The 22,263-nt window shown below is 37.7% G+C and overlaps 1 protein-coding gene across 7 annotated transcripts in view; it reads left to right on the forward strand.

Annotated features, from left to right (window-relative positions):
- The window catches only part of SULF2 (sulfatase 2), a 162,892-nt gene that overhangs the window by 53,608 nt on the left and 87,021 nt on the right, over positions 1-22,263 (forward strand). For 4 of the 7 annotated variants that reach the window (XM_074605114.1, XM_074605110.1, XM_074605109.1 and 1 more), the window contains exon 3: positions 1,471-1,537. The exons of the other annotated variants lie outside the window; for them this stretch is intronic. The gene's annotated coding sequence lies outside the window, so the exon portion shown is untranslated. The remainder of the gene's footprint in view (positions 1-1,470; positions 1,538-22,263) is intronic. 7 annotated transcript variants of the gene reach the window in all.

Here is a 22,263-nt window from a genome sequence, read left to right on the forward strand (position 1 = left end):
TGTGTCATAGTAAACTATTTTTGTAATGCAGTGATTTCTTAACACTGTGCCAATTTTTAAGCGCCTGTCCCTTCAAGCAGCAGTTTTTGTCTGACATTGAGCTCTTGCTTCTGGTGTGCAAATTAATAATATTGGTTTAATGGTAACTTTTTGGACTTTTCATAATACTTGTTATTAAAAAAAAATCTAAATCTTTCTTTTCACATGAGTAACCTATTCTTATCATGACTTGATTTAGACTTAAAAGCTAAACCACAGCAGGTAAATAATATGAATCACAGTTGCTTCTTTGAACAGGTTTTTAATGATCTAGCGTTTTCTGTTGTGCTGACTGTTTATAGCTGTACTTTCCCTACCTGCAGGTTTGAGTCTTCAGCACTTCTGAAAATTAAGACCATATGAGAATTTACTAAAGTGGCAGTGTCTGTGTATACAGCTATATTTGCTCTGCTGGCACTATTGATGCTGCAGAGCCCTAGTGGGGCCTATTTCTGCTTTCCTCGGGTTTGTGCATGGAACACTATAACTAGCATCACCAGAAATAACTCCCTGTATTTTTGTCTATAACAGTAGAGATTGAAAATTCTACCTACATACCAGATCTGGAGGCTATCCTAATAGGAAAGAGTCATGAGGAGTACAAAATGTGTTAGGAGCAGACTTCTTGACTTGAAGAAATTGTGCTGTTGGCATGTGTCAGGTCACAGCCTGCAAGACTCCACATGCCCAACGGAGACTGCAAACTGTCCTGGAGAAGAATCTTTGTTTTTCAACCTGTATTAGTAATAACAGGTTCAGCAAGACTTGAATTCTTTTTGGAATCCCTAAGTGCCATCAGTACTAACTATAATGCCCGTTCAGCATCAGTGACAGAAGAGCTTGGAAGTGAACAGAGTAGCATATCCTTGTTAATGCTGGTAGGACAAGTGTACGTGGAAAGCGTGGCAGGAAACTAGCTAGTACTGTGTTCCAGGTAAAAGAACACTTTTGTGTTTTGAGGGAGAAAAGAATGCCTGAGAGGCCAAAGTTAGGTCTAGCATTTTCTAAAACTACAACAGGGAAATAAAAGATGGCTTATGGATAGTTTTGCAAAATGATGTGGTTTCTTTGGTGGTGGTGTTCTCATCTTTGCCTGATGCTTTGTCCAAAGAAATTGGTCATAGCACTATTCACTTAATGCTAGTTAATGGTTGCATGGAAGTCCTTCCCGCAGGTGTTGTATGGAGTGCTGTTAGTAGCTTAATGGGTACAGTTTTTCATGTCCTGAATAAATTAGTACCTTAGAAGGGGGGAATGTAGTAAGGCTGTTACTCTGTCTCTTTGGAGGAAACCTCAAATTAATATTTTTTGCCGTGTGTTCCAAAAGTCTGATTTTAATGAGTGGACTGCTTTGGTTATATGTGTAAATAAAAGCAAAACTGTGCACACCAGTGAATCACTTACCAATTTGTTCATGGTAATATTTTACAGCTGCTGATACTGGAAAGCTTGATTACTCGCCTCAGTGTTCCTCTATAGAAGACCAGTTGCTGACCTTGTGAGTGTAAACCCTCTTGTATTGTGTTAATTGCTTAGTCTCTGTGGCACTTAAAATTCACTCATATATTCCATGAGGACATTAGTAGACATGTTCAAAGTTTATTTACTGATGAATAGTTTTGCCTGAGGAATAGAGCTCAAAGTTTCCTTTTTGTATTAAAAAAAAAAAAAAAAAATTAATTTGAGTTTCCAGGAAATCTTTTTTGTCAAATAATGGAAAGCAAGTATTTTCCTCATAGTTGGAAAATTGTCAAGTATTTTTCTGATGGTTGAGCTTTACAGAAAGTGCTGCTTTTCTGAGAGAACTTGGAAAAAGTAAGCATTATTGTGCATCGGTGCAGTTGTATTAAGCTTAGCAGATGTTTTGATTTCTGCAGTTGATGATCTGGTGTGGGCAGGAGGGATTTAAAATTCTGAGTATAGTTCATTGATACTGTGGCTTCAGTCACGTAGTACTAGCATACACTCTGAACTCTATGAAGCTGTTGGGTTTGTGTTTCCAATATTCTAAGTTGCTAAGATATGATTATTTTTTTTTAACGATGTTACATTTGCCTTGTATTGAAGAAGGTCTGTCCTGTGTCCAGTATTCTACATGGAATAGTGAATCTTTTTCATGTACTTTCAGACAACTATCTATTCCTCTTCAGTTTAAGACCTGTGGTCCAAATCTGAGATCAAGGCTGTGAGAGTCTGGTAGTATGCACCAGCACAATATGATGGAAGTACAGTCCATCTTTGTCTTCTCTGATCTTTGCTATTTGCACTAGATGCTTTTCTTACATACCTCACTGTGGGAGTTAGCCTTGTTGTTAGATGTCTGACTCATGAAAGTGTGTTACAAGAATGACTATAATGAATGAGGTTGTTGCAGTACATTGGTCCTAAATGCTGGTCTTTACAATAAATTCAGATGACAGATCGGTGTAATTAATATTATAGCTGTGCTCTTGGCCAGGTTGGAATCTTTAAAGCATGTCCTATTTAAAGATCAGTTCATTTACCTTTTATTGGAGCAAGGAAGCAAACATCTGTGCTGCTTTTTGCTAATTACCTCTGATGTTTCTGTTTAGACAAGCTGTTCATATTCCCTCACTTCCGAACTGCTTGATTTCTCTCTCCTGTGTTTTGAGAGCTCTCTTTTGTCTTTGTCACTCCCTTCTCATTGCTTTCCTAATACTCTAAAATTCAGTTTGGTATTTTCTCTTCCTATCCGTTGCTCTCTCTTTCTACCCTTTGCCCTCTTATTTTGCAATTACAGTTTTAAGCAAGGACCCATAACTTTCCTGAGATGCTAATGTAAAAGAATATGGTGCAAGGTAAATGCATGTAAGGGGGTAAAGTAACAACCAGTGGGTGGATGTAACTGGCTTGGGGGGTTCTGCCATTGCCAGTCTGAAGATTTGGCCACCCATTTTTTCATGTCTGGAAGTGTTCTGTGATTGATAGTCCTCACAAAAGAGGAGGAAGCTTTCTTATTAAGAAGTGACTAGATGAACTTCTCTGTATGGTTTTCTATCCGTTCTTTCCAACAAACCTGAAGAAATTTTGGTCTGTACTTCCAAAATTATTCCAATAATTATTTTTTAAATTATTTTTTAACATTTCACTTCATAGTAGCATATATCTATAAAGGACAAAATACACCCAAATTGAAGTGCGCCAGTCATTATTATTAGGGATTTTGGACTTTCTTGAATATATGAGGTAGGTTTTTATTCCCCCATTGTTGCCATTATGTGTCTTTACCCCTTGTACAGAGGAACTTTTGGCATAGAAAGTTTTGTATTATGCTTCCATTTAGGGCATGACTGAGAAATTACATAAAATATTGATTAATTTGGGTTTAGTGTCAGTTTCAGGATTCTAACTTTATTTCAACTGAATGTGTGGTGTTAGCAATGCATCCTTATTAATCTGTTGCAAAGTGTCTTTTATGTCATTTTATAAATAACAAATGTCTTGCCTAGTATTCAATATAAACAGTTGTGGAGTGTGTAGCGAGTTGGATTTGTGTTAATATTTTTTTAACAAACCCTGTCATGTGGTCATAAAAATGGTGCAACTCCTTTCTACTATTTAAAAAAAAAAAATTCTTCACTGCAAGAAGTGGAATAAGGATGAGCAAAGTTTACCTTTTGAGACTTTTGTTTCACTGTGAATATTTTGCACAGCTTGCTGTGTTGTAGACCGAGGAAGTAATTGTACAGCCTTTGAGCCTGATTGTACTTAAGTATATGGATAATAAGAAACACTACAAAAGCTCTCTAATTAAAATAAAATTATTTACAACATCAACAGCTGCTAGTTGTAGTGGCTGCAAACTTCTTTATAGCTGTTCCAATCTTAAGAATTTGGAGCATGTAGGATTTAGCTTTACTACAATTCAGGCTTTTGGCAGTAATGTAGAGGCTATGCTCAATCCTTCAGAAGTTAAAGAAATACAACAAAGCAGATTTAAGGGGCTTTTTAGGTTTTGGGCTTTTTTTTCTTATACAAAGCAGTGTTAGGCATTTTCTTTGGTTGACATACTTATTACTGTTCCTAGTATGATACAGTAAGAGAGGAAGAAAAATTGCTTAGCAGTTCACATGAGCTACTAGAGAAACCTATTATAAGATTAATTCTAAGTCATTGACACTACTCTGCTGACCTTGCTATTGTGTGTGGCTTTCAGTAGAACTACATCTTTATTATGATTATTTCTTCCACTGTCCTAGGAGTCTGGCTTTGTCTCCCTTTTTAACAGGGAGTTTTAATGGAAAGCAGTGGCGCATTTGGCTCCCATCCTTGATATTTCTGCAGCCAATAATGTTGCTAGTAAGAGTTACTCATGGAGAAATGTGCTGCTCTTGCATGTGCAGATTTGATTTCGTTATACTTGTGTATGCTCCTTGACTGTGTTACAGCAGAGTGTATGGTCCTCAAAGGCTGCAAGCTTGTCTCTGCCTACTAGAAAATTAAGCTCAAAGGAGTCGGGGAGTGAAAACTGATTGGCACAGAAGAGAGGTTGATGAAAGAGATAGGAATGTCTTGATGTGAGAGTTGGAATTTTGAATTTGAACTGATTGTGAATGAGCATTGCAACTGTTTTAACAGCTGAGGTTCTGCTGTAGTTAAATACTTAAACGCCCACCCACCCACACCTTTTCAAAGTTAATGTTATGCCTGTAAAGTTGAGCACTCAAGTGTTGGTTCTTATGGTATATTATTGTTGTATGTGACCATGTCAAAATGCTTGTTTTGTTTTCCCCCATTCAACATGCAGGACAGATGGAGTTTACTACACCAGATAACTGCAGCACTTTTTTTTTACTGTCCTCATGCCTGGCTTATCATGCACTATACTATAGTGAACCTGAGTACAGAATTATTAACTACGTTGGTTCTTTTACAGTGACTATCAGCGTAGTATCTAAATTCTTTGTGATAGTTTGAGTAATTTGAAATCGTGTATCATCACTGTCACATTTTCAGACAAGGGGAAGATAGGCACGGCACAATTTAGATTAAAATTTAGTGATTATCTTAGGAATTTGTGGGATTGATTTATCTAGATGACTTTGCATTTTTATAGCATTTTAGGTGTAATTGTCATAAGGACATCTCTGGCTTCGTTTGCAGTTTAGCATGTAGAATGCTTCTGAGATAGTCAGCTAAACACCCAGGAAATGGTGCCCATTGTAATCTAAGCTATCAACTGTGGAAAAGCCGCGCTTTGAGTAATTTCTCGGGTGTTCAACAGAAGTCATTAATAGTTAAGTGTTCACGTAATCATTTACAGTTAAACATGCTTTTAGTAGTGGAGGGTTGTTCAGTTACTGCTTGAGATTTCTTTTGGTTTTACTTTGTTTGCTTTTGCTGTCCATGTGGAAGACGACTGCAGGCCAGGCTGTGACAAGAGTGATGGCAGCCTTCAGGTTCATACCAGTCTGTACTACTTGAGGAGTGTAGTAAGTGTTGTAATAACAGCTTGTTACCCTCTGCGTATGAGCCAGCGGCATAAACGCACTGAGGTGCATCTTGCCAGCAACCTAAATAGCTTTTTGCCAACTGAAAAGGGGCTTCAGCAAATGAGGGCTTCTAGGTTTGCTGTCAAGTTCCAGAGGGAGGTATGCAGGTGTAGTTAAAAGACTGATATTTGGTAGAGTCTCCCACTCTGTCACACCCTACCTGTCTATTTCTATCACCCTTTCACCTTTCTGGCTATTAGAAGTAATTAACAACAAATTGAGTGCCTTAGTTCTAATAGAAGAAAGGAAACAGGTTAAAGAAATGTGACGTGTTGGCTTTGTGCCAGTAAACTTATGGAGCATTTTACATGCGTCCTGAGGATAGCATATAAGAATATAGTTCACTAGAGACTAGTTAAAGATGTGTACTATTTCAAAGATTCATTAATAGGCACTTGGAAGTTGAATGATGATAGGTGCATTGCAAGCCACAGTAAGTTTTGCTTTTGTTTAGTGTTCTCATATATTACAAAACACTGTGTTTAAAGGGAAAGGATCAATTAAAGATGACTGGGACAAATTGCACTGCCTGCGTTACAAGTAAATTTATTTGATCGTTTAACAAGGTGCATATTTGTTGTGTAAGAACTATGGTTATTGCTGTGCTTGAAGGCAATAATTTTAATGTTTTTGTACCCTATGAAATATAGTACTTGTATCAATGACACAAATACCAAATTATGTCTTTAGTCCCATTCGGTTACAACACTGAACCCAGGCAGAGTTGAATAATTTTCAAGTAATCTGTAATAGCATTGTGTTTTGGTGAACTCCAAATGTGTTCTACCCCATGTAAACAGTTTGCTGCTGAGATAGCAGTTGACATTCTTTTCGTGGATTTCTAACCTTGTTGGTGTTGAACTTTTCATCTTTGGAAAGGGGTAAATGCAATCTTGTCCAAAACTGACATTTATATTATATTTTTAATGGGTGTTGACTCACTGAGAATACAAAGTATTCTAGTACAGTGAGAGACTCTACCAGATAAATTTAATAGGATTATTCTGTGCTTAGTTAGATGTATCTAGATACAGGTTGTAGGCTCTCTTAATGGTTTTGTGTACTTTGGCAGAGAAGTGGAAGGAACTGGCACAAGGAACTTTATGGTTTTGATGAGGCGGATTGAAGGTAATAAGAGATGACAACAAAAATAGAGAGATGGAACTTTAGGCTGTGGATCAAAGTAAGCTATACTAGGTGAAACACTGGTGAACATTGGAATATGATTTGTGAAGTATCCCTAGTACTGTCAAGGGGATGAACTGAATAATCTAATATATAACAAATACAATTGTACCCTTCGTTTTGGGCTGTCTGTAAAGCTGAGTAGAGATTAGTTATAAACACTTACTATTTTTTTCCCCTGCATGATTTTGTTTGTACCCATAAGCTTTGCAAACATGTTTTAATAAGGGCTGAAGTTTCTTATGCATTGTCTCAGGCAGTAGGTGAGTGACTAGCATGTTTATGCCACAATATAATAGTATCTCAAAGGTGTTATTCGTGTATTTCTGAGAATATCTGTGTAGCAGTACAGGCCTCACCCTGTTGAAGAACTGCAGAACCTCTATCTTTGCTAATTTTAGGTGGATTTTTCCTTTTCAAAGTATGTGAGCATCTCCATAAAGCACTGTCTGTGAAGCTGTAATTAATTGTCAAAGCCCTGCTGGCGAAGTCTACTCTGCTCCAGAACATAAAAATGAGCTGTTTGTTACCTGTAATGTCATGACTTGTTTCCTTGAACAGTAATTGATGTCAATTGTAGATGATGTCTATGAACTTGAAATTGTGTTGTTTATCTGCTAGGGACCTTGAGAGTGTGATCTTCTAACTCAGTCACAGTGGTATAGATTACATCTGTAGTACAAGAATTGTCTAGGGACATAAATTACAGCAATTAAAATTAGCTAGAGGAGAGAGAATGATGCATTATTAATTGGTATAGTCATTAAAGGGCTGCAAAGAACCTAAAAGAGATACCATGTCAATACTCAAGCACTAAAAGTGATAGGCGGTGTGCAAAGACCAACGATTGTATTCAAAGCCTGAGGTCATTAAGACATGGGCAATTACATGGAATTTTATGACTGTGGGTTAAGATCATTCCAACGTACTAACAATATGTTAAAATGGAAATTTTTCAAGAATGATAATATTCAGATGACTACTTTGAAGACTGGAGCAGTGCAATTAATTTCTACCGAAAGAATGCGTAGCACTTTATTTTAAAGAAGTTGGAAACAACAAAGAATTGTAAGGAAATCCCATCAGCAATCTAGTAAATTTAAGCAGAAAATGACCATTTTTCAGTATTAAATATAATGATCTGAGCTCATATAAAGGCGGCTAAATCTTGGAACACTGAAGAATGAAGATTTAATTAAGAGTCTCTTTATACTACAGAAACAAAGTCTTGCCTGTGTCATGCTGAGAAATATGGCAATCTGAATAAGAGGCTCATGGTAATGCAGCTGTATATCAGCTACTTAATTATTCATAAACCTGCTTGTCAGTGAGTTTCAGTGATTTACCTATCTCAGCTAATTTGCCTTATTGGAAATACTGCTTGTTTTATAAAATAGTTCATTTATAGTGCTATAAATGAGGAATAAATGCTGAAAAGGGAGTCTCTTTCATGAGAGAGAAGTTTTAATAATTGATTTGCTAAGCAAAGTAAACTTTAAATACTGGAGGTGTTGGGACAGCAATGTATTTGTTTTGACAACTATTGGAAGAATGTGTGTCTTCTGGGTGGAGAGTTAAAACTCCAAAGCAAACATCTTAATCTTTTCTCATCTAAGGGATCCTTGGAAAGTTTTGGCTTTTTAAAAGTTACCAATGCTTTGCTATTCTACTTGCTAAGAATTCAGATTTCTAATTCATCTCACTGTCTACCCCAAAGTTTAAACACTGAATGTGATTAGCTTTGCTGTGCAGATGCCAAATTGAATGGCCTCTGTTGATTCAGAGAAGCTGAGTAGTGTCAGAGTTCAGTTACTATGCTTTCAGGAAGGCCTCGTGTTGCCAAAATGAGCTTTCTTTTTTCTATTTCCAAGCTGCATGCCAGAGTCTGCATCAGCATGCAACTGGACTCAAGAAAAGCATGTATGTATAGCCACTGAAAAAGCAATACAAATGTACAGCTACATCTTCTCTAAGAGCAGCCACCCACACATTAGTTGTTCTATTAGTAAGTTAGGGAGCTCTCTGTTTGCCTATGTTAGATGTGTACCTGTTTGCTTAAATAAATGTTTTTGACCAGTTAGTATCCTTCTGGGCAACGAGAACCAGATATGCCATGACTCTGGCTATTTATTCTTCGAGCTGTGGTTAAAAACTATCACGTAAGACAGCCTTTCTCCTGCTGTCTCTGAAGTTATCTCTCTGTTCGGTGTAGTAGAAGAGTTCACTTGTTCCAAGTATAATGTTTTAGCACAATAACACTGAAATGTGTCTGGTTTATTATATCCAGCACTTTATTGTTTTGGCTTTAGGTACTTTGCAAATGTGTTACATCCTCAAAACTCTGCACTCATTTGAATTAACTGCTTAGTAGTCAGAGCAGGTATCATATGATGCAGTGTACTTCATCGTTGGGTTTGTTCTCTCTAGATGTTTCTATGATTCAGTGCACGATGCCGACCAGGAACTGTGAAATTCAAGGTCTCTGGGGTCTAAGTAACTAACAAGCTTCCATTATTCCATTCCTGGCTTCCATTAATTTTGCTGCTGCTCTTTTCAGACTTTCAGGCTGTGTGTGGAACTCATTGCTGGGAGCTATAATCATGTCAATCATTAGAATTGAACAGAATGGTGAATATTCATTTTAAGTCATATAGGCAAATAGGTTTGGCTTTTGTGTTCAAACAACGTTTGATGTTGAATGAAAGAAGTTAAGGAGATAAAGCAACAGGGAAGCAAAGAATTAAGTCAGACAATTCTGAAGAGAGTTTTTCTGGAGTATGGCAGTTCCAGAGGCTCAGTGAAGCACTATTTGTGTGTTCAGCCACTGTGTAGACATTGGCAATGTAGGACAATGATGTAAAAAAGTGGTGGTGACAGGTTATTTGCCCTAGGACAGCAAGAAATGGGCCATAACCCTAACTGCTTTTGTTTGCTTAAAGTAGCATATTACTGTTCCTATGTGTGAGTTTACCACCGTTCCCTCTAGTTAGCAGTAGTGAGCCAATTTGGGAAAATCTGGGTGTTGTCTCGGGATCATGAAGATGATGAGTGCGACACATAACTGCTACCTGTGGTGTTTTCAGCAGTGCGAATGCTGGGCAGTTTCTGTCCTCTGAGCCAAGTTGTGAAAGTGTAATCACAAAGCAATTGTCAGAAACCTTGGCTGTGCTCAGGAGGCTATTGACAGCTTTGCATACGTGAGGTTCCTGACTAGCATTTCATGAGTCACACGTGTCCATCCTATATGTCACTGGGGTAGCTGTGGTCTAGTCTTACTGAAAAAATAAAATCACCCATTCAAAAAGGAAATATGTGTCTGCAGTCTCAGCTATGTTACCGCTCTGCTCCTATGGCTCAGAATTTCTGCAGTGCAACATGCACTGAAATCAATTGCACAAAACGCAAGCAACTAAAAGGCTTTGCTACTTATATATTAAAAAATAACTTTTTTTTAATACGAAATAGCAGTCCAGATTAAACTGGTTTTACTGAGATTTACTGCTGCTGATTGGTGTGAGCACTGAGCATTTTGCTTTGACTTACTCAAATTAATAAATATAATATGGAAATAATTGTGTTCTGTTATTGCAGTGTAGTGTACTCCACAAAGTCTGACTGCAATAAAATAGCAGTACTTTGCCACATAGTATCAGAAAAATAGTTATTGTAAGAATTGTCTCAGTCTGCTTCCAGGGCTGTTTGTTCTGTTAGTGGGGAGCTGAAAATCATGCAGAATATGAACTGATAGGATTATTAAGGTGAAGACATTTTTATTTTAAAAATTAAATACATAAATGTTAAAAATATGCTGTAGTGATTAATGAGAAACACTTATATTCTTTATAGTCTTGTTTTTAACTGGGGCCAGGGGAGGAATAATGAAAAAATATATGGAACTTTGGTTTTTCTCAGTCCGTATTTGGTGAACGGTAGCTTTTTGATCCGGTTGTAAATAGCTGTGCAGCCAATTGTTACTTCCCTGCCATTTGTTCATGACACGTCTGCATTGAAGTTAGTCACAGCATTACTATGAGCTAGTCTGACTATCCAGACAAATTAAGAGAGCTCATGAAAGTCAGGTTGGAAAGTGATGCTGAACTTTTGTGATGACTATTGGAATAGTTGCTTATCGCAGATATGTAGCACCATATGTTTCCATTTGAGTAAACAGGAGGCCCTACTGCTCAGAATTGCTGTAAATAATGATAATACTTAAGAAGAAAGAGATATCAGATAAAGTCTTTGTACTATAAATGAAACATATCTTTTTAAAGTACTTTGAAAGCGTGATTCTGATAACAATTATAGGACACTGTCTTACAGTTCTTGACAACAGACCACAGGAAATAGAACACACAGTTGTGCTACAAAAAGAACAGGTGATATCTCCTATAACTACGTTGCTCACCCTGCCTGAGCTTGTAAGAGCTTTGCACTATGTTAGGGTCTCTCTGGACTTTTTCTGTGAGTTTTACACTGTTGACTTTTGTGGGAGGACTATACAATTGCTTTCTAGGAACAAAAAAAGTGAAGTAAAAATTGTCTTTTCCTTTTTTCCTTATTTTTATAGTGTGTTAAAAACTGTTTTCGTGGGACTTAGTTTGGCTTGAGGAGGTTGTAGGAACAGCCTTTCTGATTTAATAGTCTTGCTCAAAGCATGAAAACTAACAAAAATGATTATATGATCAGTAGTTTCATTTGTATGTCTGGCAGCTCTCTTGGGGCAGGGGGGAACAAACCCTGTCAATTTTCTAACTTCACAGCAATAGTGTTTCCTAAATTTGATTGCATTCACTCTTTATTTTACTTTTTTAAAGGGTTTTAATATAAGAGCTTGTAAATTTTATTGATGTTCCTGGATTAGCAACACCTATGTTATAAAGTTACCTGTTAATGCAGCAGATTGTGAGAAACTGGCAATGCAGAGAACCTGTCAATGTAACTGGGCAAGCTTGGAAAAATCTACTAGTAACTTGTGTATATGGTACAGTCTTGAAATACTCAATTTAAAATTTCTTTCAAAGAACCCTCTCCTCTTGACAGTATCTTTTGCCAGATACATGAAAACCTGGCCAGGCAAATTACCCCACTCTGTTTGCACATATACAGGCTTATGCGTACAATGTTTAAAGATTCATCATTATTGATTTTCCTTTCTTGAGCTTCTTGTGTCATTTATCACATTTAAAATATCAACTTCACTTTCATAGGCAGTTTATCTGTGATGTCCGTTCAATTAACATAGACAGGGAACAACAGTTCCCCTGCAATAGTGCCACCTTTCATACCACAACTACTTTTCCTGAAGTATTTGAGCCAGATTAAAGTCATGCTGTGGATGATACACCTTGTGTATTCCCATTTCACATGACAAAATAAGTTATACTAGAAAGTTTGCAGTGGTCTTTGCCAAAATGTATTATTTTCATCCCCATTTGGAGATACTAGGGTGGTCGCTGGCATGTGACCTGAACTATGGCCCGCAGACTAACTGTAGCTAAAGAGCTATTGGCAGGTGAGTGGTGTGGATGTAGGGTACATGACTGACACTTTATGGGTGCAAAGCAAGGACTTCCTCTTCTTGCCTGTAACAAGAAGTAATTTTTTTAGCTTTAGGAATAGGTATTTTTATATATATATTTTTGTATACTAGCTGGTTACTGTCCCCTTACCTCCCTGCCTCAATTTATGGCAATTAGGTATACAAGATGTGACATCTGAACTAGTGAGGTGCTCAACAAAGAGGGGAGTTTTACTGACCACGTATTTTGGTCTCAATAATATCTTTTGCTGGTGTTACACATTTTAATAATGCAATATGTGGGGGGAAAAAAAGGTCTTAAACATATTGCTTGATAATTTCATTCATTTTCCTCTAGTTCTTGTAAGTGGTGAAAAATCATTTCCTCTTCACCTTCTCCATGCTTTTATAGATTTTTATAATATACCCCATTATATGTGCTATCTTCTGCCCCATCTTCACAAAATCCTGGTTTATGTCCTCCTACAGAAGACATTCCTTATCTTAGGTTATCTTTTTTTATTGTTTGGTTCTTCTCTATACTCCTTCTAGTGGTACAATTTTTTGAAGTGGGAGGAGAACAGAACTGCATAAAGTATTTAAGACGTGGGCAAATTAAGGATCAATATGGTGACATAGTTATGCCTTCTGTTTTGTTCTGTAGTCCATTCCTGTTCATATTTTCTGTTGTCTTGTTCATCATTGCTGGGCATTGAGATTACTTTTTCACAATGTGTCTGTCACAACTGAAAGTCTGTCTTGAAAGTTGGTATCTACTTCAGATTTCACTGAAGTATAGGGATAGTTAATTTTGTTTTTCTCCATATACGTTACTTTACATTATTGACTTTGAATTTCACCTGTTATTTTATTGACAATTACTCAATATTATGAAATTCTTCTGCAGTGTTCTGTTAAATTTAACCTACCCTGAATAATTGTTGTGTGAACAAATGTTGTCATCTTACTTTTTCATCTATTCCTAGGACATTTATTAAAATATGTTATCGTATGGGTCCCAATACATATTCCCACAGGGCCCTTCTAAAGGTCTCCTCCACCATGTTGGCTAACAGTCTGGTTTGATCTTTCATTTCCTGTTTCAAACACTTAAATCACACGTTAGGACTCCTGTTCATCCCATGACCACTTAGTTACTTTAAAAACCTTTAGTTGAAGGAATTTTTTCAAACGCTTCTTGGGAAACAGGTATGCCTTGTTAAATCAGATCATTTTAATCACTTATGTCTACTGACTGTTTCAAATGGTTTTAATAAACTTGTGGGGCGGTGACTTCTGGCTTACAACATGCATACGGATTGTCTTGCAATATGTCATGTTTATCTGTGTATTACTAACTGTGTTGTTTTCTAACTTCTGTATTTATTGGTTTGGTCACTGTAGCTTAAAACTGGCATAACCCAGTGAAGACTGAGTGGCATAATTTAGGACAAACAGGGTGATGATATAAAAGGCTACACAAAAAAAACCTAAACCAAAACACACACACACACCTTCCCCCCCCAAAAAAGATGCTGAGGATTCCAAGAAAGAGCAATGGGAGCTTGAGCTCTTTCATTTGTAAGTCCACAAGTCCTCTCGCTTTCGGTTTCTCCTCTCTAACGAGAGAACATACATATAACTGGGTTATACGAGAAGCTGGTCAATTTTAACCACTATCTTACGCATTTCTATTTTTTCACCTCATTACTAAAATAAAAAACCAGCATTACTGTGCTGCTGATATGGAGTCAATAACTGTGCTTACATCTATTGCTTATTGCATAATTTGCTATATATCATCGCAGAAGTTAAGGCTTTATCTGCACATTTTTTTCAAGGTATGAATGGAGTTCTTCTGACTTTCTTAAAAATCTCAGTTTTCTTGTAAGCAGAAAATAAGCCTGCTATCAAAACATTGCATTGTGTGTTATTCTTGTTGCATGCTTGCTAGTTGGGTGCTGAAGTGATGTTCTATTTGAGGGAAAAGGTTTTTAAGCAACTGAGAATATACTTCAGCCAAATTACATTATCTGACACTTCTGTAACAGAACATGGCTTTGCATTTTGCTTTTTGTGGGAATTTGAAGTTGTAAATCTTCCTACTTAATCTTAGTCTCCCCTTTCCCAGAATGTGTTTTGCTAGGCAGAGGAGTGGTTTGTACTATCGGGTCTCCTGGGGGTATCCACTTCAATTGTCAGTTTATTGTAATTTGCTTTCTTTGTTGACTCTTAATTTCATTTCATCATAACTTGGCACGTTGTTTAGGACATTGTTCCCAAGGTCTGCAGCTCCCCTGCCCTCGTCATGTCACTTTTGATTAAGCAGTTGCAAAGCCCTTACCCAGCTTCTAAAGGGTAAAAGTCAAAAATCAATAATGTGCCAGTCCTCCCCGAGTGCAGTAGCAGTCAGAGGTAAATGAATGATTAAACATGATGAATAACAGTGTAATGGAAGACGCAAAGTAGGGAAAAGTGCTCACTTTAGCCTAAACTCAGAGATTTATTGCTGAGTACTACAAATAATGGAATCATCAATCTTCCAAGGACTAAAAAAGGCATCCGCTGCAGCCGGTTTAAAATGCAGTGAAAGAAATCTTACCTCCTCATCATTGCCTGTTGTGGTCCAGTTATTCTGTAGTATCAAATACATGCTGCGTAAGGAAATAAATGTGTAAACTTTGTAGTTAAAATTGGGTGCTTCTTGTACAGTTTAAAGTCTTAACACTGTTTGTGAGAGAAGAAAAAATAGCCAATATCAATTACTATGAATGTGCGTACTAGGGTGCCAGTATTCAAATATTTAAGTGGTACCAGATGACTGACATAGATTAGTATTGTAAGATGGGACTGAGATGGTAATTATACTTACTAAAATGGGAGCGGGGAAGAAGTATTGTTTAAAGAGTGAAGCGAGAAACTTTTCAAGGACATAAGGCAAAGATGGTAATTTAAAAGCTAGCGCATCTACACAATAATGAGAGTAATTTAGTGATAGATGCTCAACAATGACTAGTGTTTCCAAGTTAATTCTTTACTTGGCTATTGACCAAGGAGAAGACTAACTAAAGACAGAACAGTTTTCCTTACCTTGCTCACCAAAGAAGATAAAAATATACAGAAATGGAGAGTGCGTCGGTGTTGCATTATTAGAAGAAGTTAGTTGTCTGTTTGTAGCTGTAGCCTCAGAGTTAGAAATAATCCATACCAGAGAAGAAAACCTTTCAGGACAGCCCAGCTCCTGCAGGAAACAGTGCTGTGGGTTTTGGTTGAAATTCTGCATGTTAAGAGTTTTAAATTTGCAGCCTGGTGAAGAGTAATGTCTAAGTTATCTTCAAGCCATCCCTACACCCTGAAGTATATCTGTGTTGCTAAAAGTGCGTGGGTGTGAACAAGCTCAGGGAAGCGCAGAAATCTTTTCTGGGGCAGACATAACAGCAGGAAGTCCCTAAGGACTGTGTGGTGTGGCACAGAGCAGCATTTCTATAGGTGTGGGGCTGCAGCCACCTCTTTCTGTGAAGAAATCTCTTCTGGCAAACTGAAGATGTTTAAAGGCTCTTCATTCATTAGGAAAAATAGAACAGCAGTGAACCTTCTGGTTTTCTCTTTGTACCTTTGAAGAAACAAAAACCTGGTGTTAGGACTTGTTCTGTCTTTTGTATGAGAATTCTTGGGTAACTTGAATTATTTTTGAATTCAAGAACTCCATCATTATCTTAGTTTTCAGTACCAACTTCTCACACAGTTGTATTCTAGATGGTTAAATTCATCCTGTGGTTTTTAATGGGATGCATCATCACCGTTTTGGGTTTCATTATCACCATCATGTCTCTTGTGTATGCTTCCTTGCTTCTTCCCTATAAAAAAATCCTTTAACTTTCTTCACTCCTTATATTTCGCATGACCTGTTACCTCTTCAGAGAAATTCCTACTCTGACCTAATACTCTTTTGTACTCTCCTCACCCCAACTACTTATATGGAATCCAGTTTTCTTATACATATGTATGTCTTCCATAAATATATGGAATCCACTTATCTTATACAGATCTCTAACGGAGGATTCATGACTTTTCTGTGGAGCTTGAGAGATACTGTACATTTAGTTTCACCTAGTGGTTCTGATATTTAATTCACTTTAACAATGAGGTCAGGAAGGTGGTACAGAATGGCCTGCAGACATCTTGGATCCCTAGTTCCCTTGCCCAGTGACACTTTTCAGCAGTCTGGCAGTAACCTCTTTTCATTTATTACACGTACTATTAATTTGCCATGGGGTCTGATATTGATCTTTCAGTCCCATTAAAATCAGCTATTTTAATTTTAACCCTTTTTCCTTGGAAGAACAGAACTTGTATCCTGAGGTGTTTCCCAATTACTGTCAAGTAGTTAATCCACCCTTTTTTCTTTAATATTCTTGACTGAACTGCAGTGCAAGAAATAAAAAGAAGCTTTCCTGAAGAGCTTGCAAAAGCACTGTCAGAAACAGTATTCTACCAGTAAAGAGAAGGAAGACAGCGCAAACAAAGGCTGTGACTGATCTGCTTCCTAATCCTGCTGAGTAGAGTGTTATCTATGTTCCTGGGCAGTTCATTTCTGTTTGATATGATCAGTCAGGCTGCATCATTAAACTCCTAGGCCCATTTGAATGGGAACTGCACTGTATTAAATTTTATTACGTGCAGTCTGTTGTTTCTTGTTGGCTTTCATTCTCTGCCTGATTCTTTCTCTCTTTCTCATCTTTTCTGGCTCTTCTGCCTTTTGGAGCTGTTTTGGGGGAAGGCATCTAAACACATGGATCTATTTACTGTTTATATGGACAGTTTAGATTTATTTGATCCATCTAAATTATTGCTGTCTTTCTGCCAGTTGGGAATGTAGCTGAGACAAATATGTTCTGGCAGACACATTCTTGGGTTGACCTTTTTTCAGTCAGTGAACTACCACCAGGGATTCTTTTGATGTAAGATTATTTAAAAAAAAAAAAACAATAAAAATTAAAACCAAAATTAGATTTCTAATTTCAGAAAACAAAACATGCGTATCCTGCTGTAGTGTATCTTATCACTCTTCCCTCATAGGTGTAGAATTTGAGGTGGACCAATGTTCTTGCTGGAAGCTCTGGGACTGTGGCCCATGCTGCAGCTCAAGCCATCAAATTTTCTGCCTTCAGCCGCAAGATAAAATGCCAGCTGAACTGCTCTCGACCATTTTGTCTTTTAAGCTTTATTCATTTTAGTGAGTAGTGACTTCTTATTTCAGTTTCCACCCCTTTTCTTCTGAGGTGAAGAGTGACTAGAGAACTCTTGCTCCCTGTTCCATTTGGTCCATCACCTCTGTGCCTCACTGTGGCAGCAGCGAAGATGGGAAAGCATGGAGCCAAGTCAGAGAGCTATGGGCACTGTTAAGATACGGGCTTCTAAGTGGGACACATGTGGAATTCCTCAAGTCTCCCGAGAGCTGCAGCTCCATTCTGTGAGGCTTAACCTGGATGTGCAGATTCTCACAGAAAGATTTCCCTAAAGCAAGGTTAAGTCTGGTGACGTTGGACCCTGCAAAGACAAACCAGTGCTGACAAGCAAGTGACATCAAAATTGGACAACAGACTCTATCTTCCTATCGTGAGGAAAGTTTTTGTGCATTTCTTCTCACAGCAGCTCTTTCAGTGTTCTGCATTAGGCTCTGCCACAAATCTCACTTTTTTACAAATGCTTGGACCACTTGTGAAAGCCAATATTGGGATCTAACAGAACAGTCTGATGTGCTCTTCACAGACCCTCACTTTCAGGGCATAGAGTCTGACCAAGCAAAAGGAATGTGTCTGTCTTTCCTCTCAATGGGCTTGCTCTGTATTAAAGTATAAAGACTGCTTCAGGCCATCTGTGACCAAATGAAAGGCATATGAACTCTTCCTTCCCTATGCAGCTGAATCATCAGGGGATTAGACACATAAATAGGAAAACATTTCTTATGTTTTAAAGTGACACTGACTTATGGGGGCGCAGGGGAATAGCATGCTGTCTGAAGCTAGCCAGGGAGAATCCTGCACGCTGCCACGAGGGGGTACGCCCCTGCCCAGCTCTTTCTGGAAAGGCCATTAGTGCCGTGCGAGGAACTTTTAAAACCTAGAATCTTTTCCCTCAAGCATTATGAAAGAAAAGGTCTCTTATTCAAACCCCATTAGAGGATCGCACAATAGCTAAATGAAAATTTATAGTTTAAAAAGAAAAAGAACTGAAAAAAAAAAAATTATCCTTTACTTTCCAAGTTTGAGAAACAGGAAAAATATGGGGTTTCTTTCCTGGGGTCACACACTGATTCTGTACAAACTTTCTCTTCTCACACAGACACTGAATAAGAATCACCAGTTCACAGAGTTGACACAGAGGAAGAGGGAAAGTTAGCAGACTTTAATCCTCTAACTCTCATTTCTTCTCTGTGGTGATGGTATTTCTGTGTTTTTAGTACAGGACCACGGGTTGTCTTTAACCCTCTGCCTCTGAATGTCAGGTGTGGGGGGCTGGAGGGGGCCTGTGACACTCCACAAAGCACAGCAGCTGCCTATCATGGGAGTGGGTGTCTGTTATATGATATGATGCACTGGAAGGGAAAGAGACCTTTTTCACCTTTATCCTGAGGCTGCTTCCACCCCTTTTAATGCATCTGAATTCAGAGGGGCACAGGGAAGTTCAGGGAAGTATTAGCTAAAAATGCAGGCAGAGGTCAGCCTTCACTATCAAAGGCAGCACCATGTGTTGCGTATCTCTGCTCCCACTGAAGAGAACTGGGATGAAACCACCGTTTCACAGGGAGGTCAGCCTTGATATCTAGCAGCTCTGGTAAATAGTAGCAGTAACAACTGGGTTCTATTAACCTTCTCTGTCACGAATAATTGCAGATCTACAATTAAGCATCTTAGAAACACGGACATAGTTTTACCTTATGTTCCTTGGACAAACATGCATATGATTAAGTCTCGGGTTTTGGTAAGTCAACTTACTAGATAAACTATATCAAACATTGTGATTATCATTACCTTTCAAAGTTCAATTTGATTCTTTTCTCTGTGCGCATAAAGTATATTATATCTTTTGTCTGCAGCAAAAGTTGCTTGGTAGCAACTTTTTGTCTTCTCAAGGCAAGTTCTTTCTGTGCATACTAGGAAATAGTTTCTACATCATGTTAGAACCCTTACCGGTTATTTAGAAGGCTTGGCTTCGTGGAATCTCAAACAACGTGGTAACCATGCCAGTCTTATCCTGTTCATCTTGCCTTTCTCAAAATGGCTCATGGTCTCAAAATTGCTGCAAGCAACGTATTAAAATCACTTAGCAGTTGACATACAGGACATCCTGGAAAATTCTTAGGAATTATGAAATAAATTTCCTTCCTCTCAGTCCCCTACTGACATTCCTGAAAAAAAACATGAGGTACACGTGATGACTTGGAAAGCAAGTTAAAATTTGTCTGTGCTGGCATTTTTTGGGTGGGAAGTTGCTACTGGATCAGTTCTGGCATCATTCTAAGCAGCCTAAACTTCTGTTTTATATGAAGGGTATTCCTATACACAAGAGGAAATTGTAACAGAAAATTGGTTGGATAAGAAATTTCTCATTCTTTAAACATTGTTGATCAGCTCATCTGTAATAAAACTTCTAGAACTTCTGATTGATAAATGTTTTGTATTAACGTACTTCTCTGTAGAGCAGAATGAGCGTTTGATCAGTTTATGCTGTTCTGTCCTCCTAGGCAATAACACTTTATTTACTCAATAACAACTTATTTATCTCATCTTACTAGAAGACTCTCACTTTGTGTACTCTTTATGAGCCAACTTCATTACAGTTCATTATATTGCTTCACTGATTTGCACACACCTTCAAATCCAGGAAGAGAGTTACAGTCCCAAGCTGGACGCCTTTTGCTGTTGAATGTCAGCTGCATCTTCGTTCCTGTTTGTCTCTCAGGAGCTGCTTCAGGAGTTCCTGGTGTTCAGTTGACATCTTTCAGTGCTGACCTCAGCTGCATGAAAAACATGTTGGAACAGACATTGTTTCAGAAATCCTTAATGATGACAGAACCTTTTCACAAATGCAGCATCCATTAATCATGCAATGGACGTTATTTCAACGCCGAAGGCTAGAAGAGGGTGGCCATACATCTTCGTTGTTGCCTATCTGTCAGTGCACCAATATCAATGGGTTTTACTCAATATGCAACAGTAGGAACCTGTATCAGGAGAGGCAGACTGTGCCTAGGAATCTTAGTTATTCTGATGGATATTCTCAAAGTTAGCTTGTCAGGTCCCTTATTTATATTTAAAAAGACTGTAAGGGGTTCTTATTGTTTGAGCATTATTTAGTGAATGCTCAATTCATGTTAAGATTTTTTTTTTTTTAAATCTTCTGAAGACTTAAATAATTAAGAAAACTCATTTTAACATGCACCTATTGACTTCCTAGCTACTACCAAATGACTCGAAATAAATAAATCATGAAAACAGCCTGATATTTCACAGACAAAAGTGTGCATTGATGAGGAATGAAGGAGTTGATTCAGTTAGGGGAGCAGTGAATACTGTTGGAAATGACAGGTATGTGCAGAAATGCAAGTCTGGCACATCGGACTCCACTAACAAATACTAGTATATTTCAAAGGGCATTTGAAATGGGTTTCTTTCTTTGCAGATGCATTACACCTTACAGCTGTTCGGATTTTTTTGTAGTATTTTATCTTCTAAATGATTAATTTATAGATCAGAAGAGCCAAAAGAGATTGTATTTTAATGAAGGCTTCCGGATGCTAAGTCACACAGAAATGCATAAAAAGATGCAGCCTCTGCTCTCATCTAATTTAATTACAAACAATAAGTGGGAGGCTGGAGGACAAACAATATAGGTTGAATTATCTGCTTTCTAGGTGGCTTTCTACGTAAACCAGCACCTTAACAAGCCTTCCAGTGTGTTTTCTTTTAAGTTAGCAAGACTCCTGATTACAGATGTACCAAGAAAACAAGGAAATAGTCAATATATAAAATAAATTTGCTATCTAGGTCAGAGTATGGACAATAGTCTATCATGTAGGGCTTCATGGTTGCCTCATAAGGCCAGTATACGTGCTATGCTTGCTGTTGTGCCTGCTCACAGCAGTATGGTTTATAGGAGTATAAACAGATTAGTATCTTTTCTCTAAAGTATCTGGCATGTAGTCACTGTACAAGTCCCTAGAGTGCCTGATAAATATGCAATATCAGGCTCATTTCTTTAAAGAAACATTGGCACTTACTCTGTGCTGCTTTGAAATAAAAAGCTTTCCTACTTAAGCTGTTTAAGAAGACGATGACCCCCAAAAAAACTTTCCTTTTTTTTTTTTTTTTATATTTTTCTTAAATACAGAAACCTGTCTGCTTGGTGATTTGTCATTTGTCCCTTGTCACTCTGTCCTTTTTTCTATTTATTTATTCTAGAAATGGACAGTTTTTCTAACTTTTTTCATTTCTTCTTGCTGGAATTTTCCAAGCTAGAGTTTCACAGAATATCTTGCATATAAACTTTGTCTCATTTATTGAGCTTGTCAGGGCATATTTCCTTTGAAAGCTCAAAGCAGTCTGGTAGATGCTGTGTTTTTCTCTTGGACAGTGCAGTATTTGATGATATTTGTTACTGAAGAGGTTCAAAGGACAAGCTATGATTCACTTTTTTTCTCTCTCTCTTTTTTTTTTTTTTTTTAATTTCACAAGAGATGTACAGGATTTCAAGAGGATTTTTTAATTCCTATTTTTGCTTCAGTTCAGACGCATGCAGCCATATATACTCACATTAAGCTGCTTCTAACGTAGAAAGTGCATTTGCAGCCTATTCTTATATCTAGCTATCACCAACCTAAGGAAACAACCCTGGGCTCTGAAAACACAATGTTGTGCCTCGTGACCTAAATGAACAGCAATAGTAACTGAAACAGGGAAAAAAAAAAAATGCTACAGGTGTATAATGGATACGCTTCCCAGT

The sequence above is a fragment of the Larus michahellis genome, chromosome 12, assembly GCF_964199755.1.
Source record: "Larus michahellis chromosome 12, bLarMic1.1, whole genome shotgun sequence".
NCBI lineage: Eukaryota > Metazoa > Chordata > Aves > Charadriiformes > Laridae > Larus > Larus michahellis.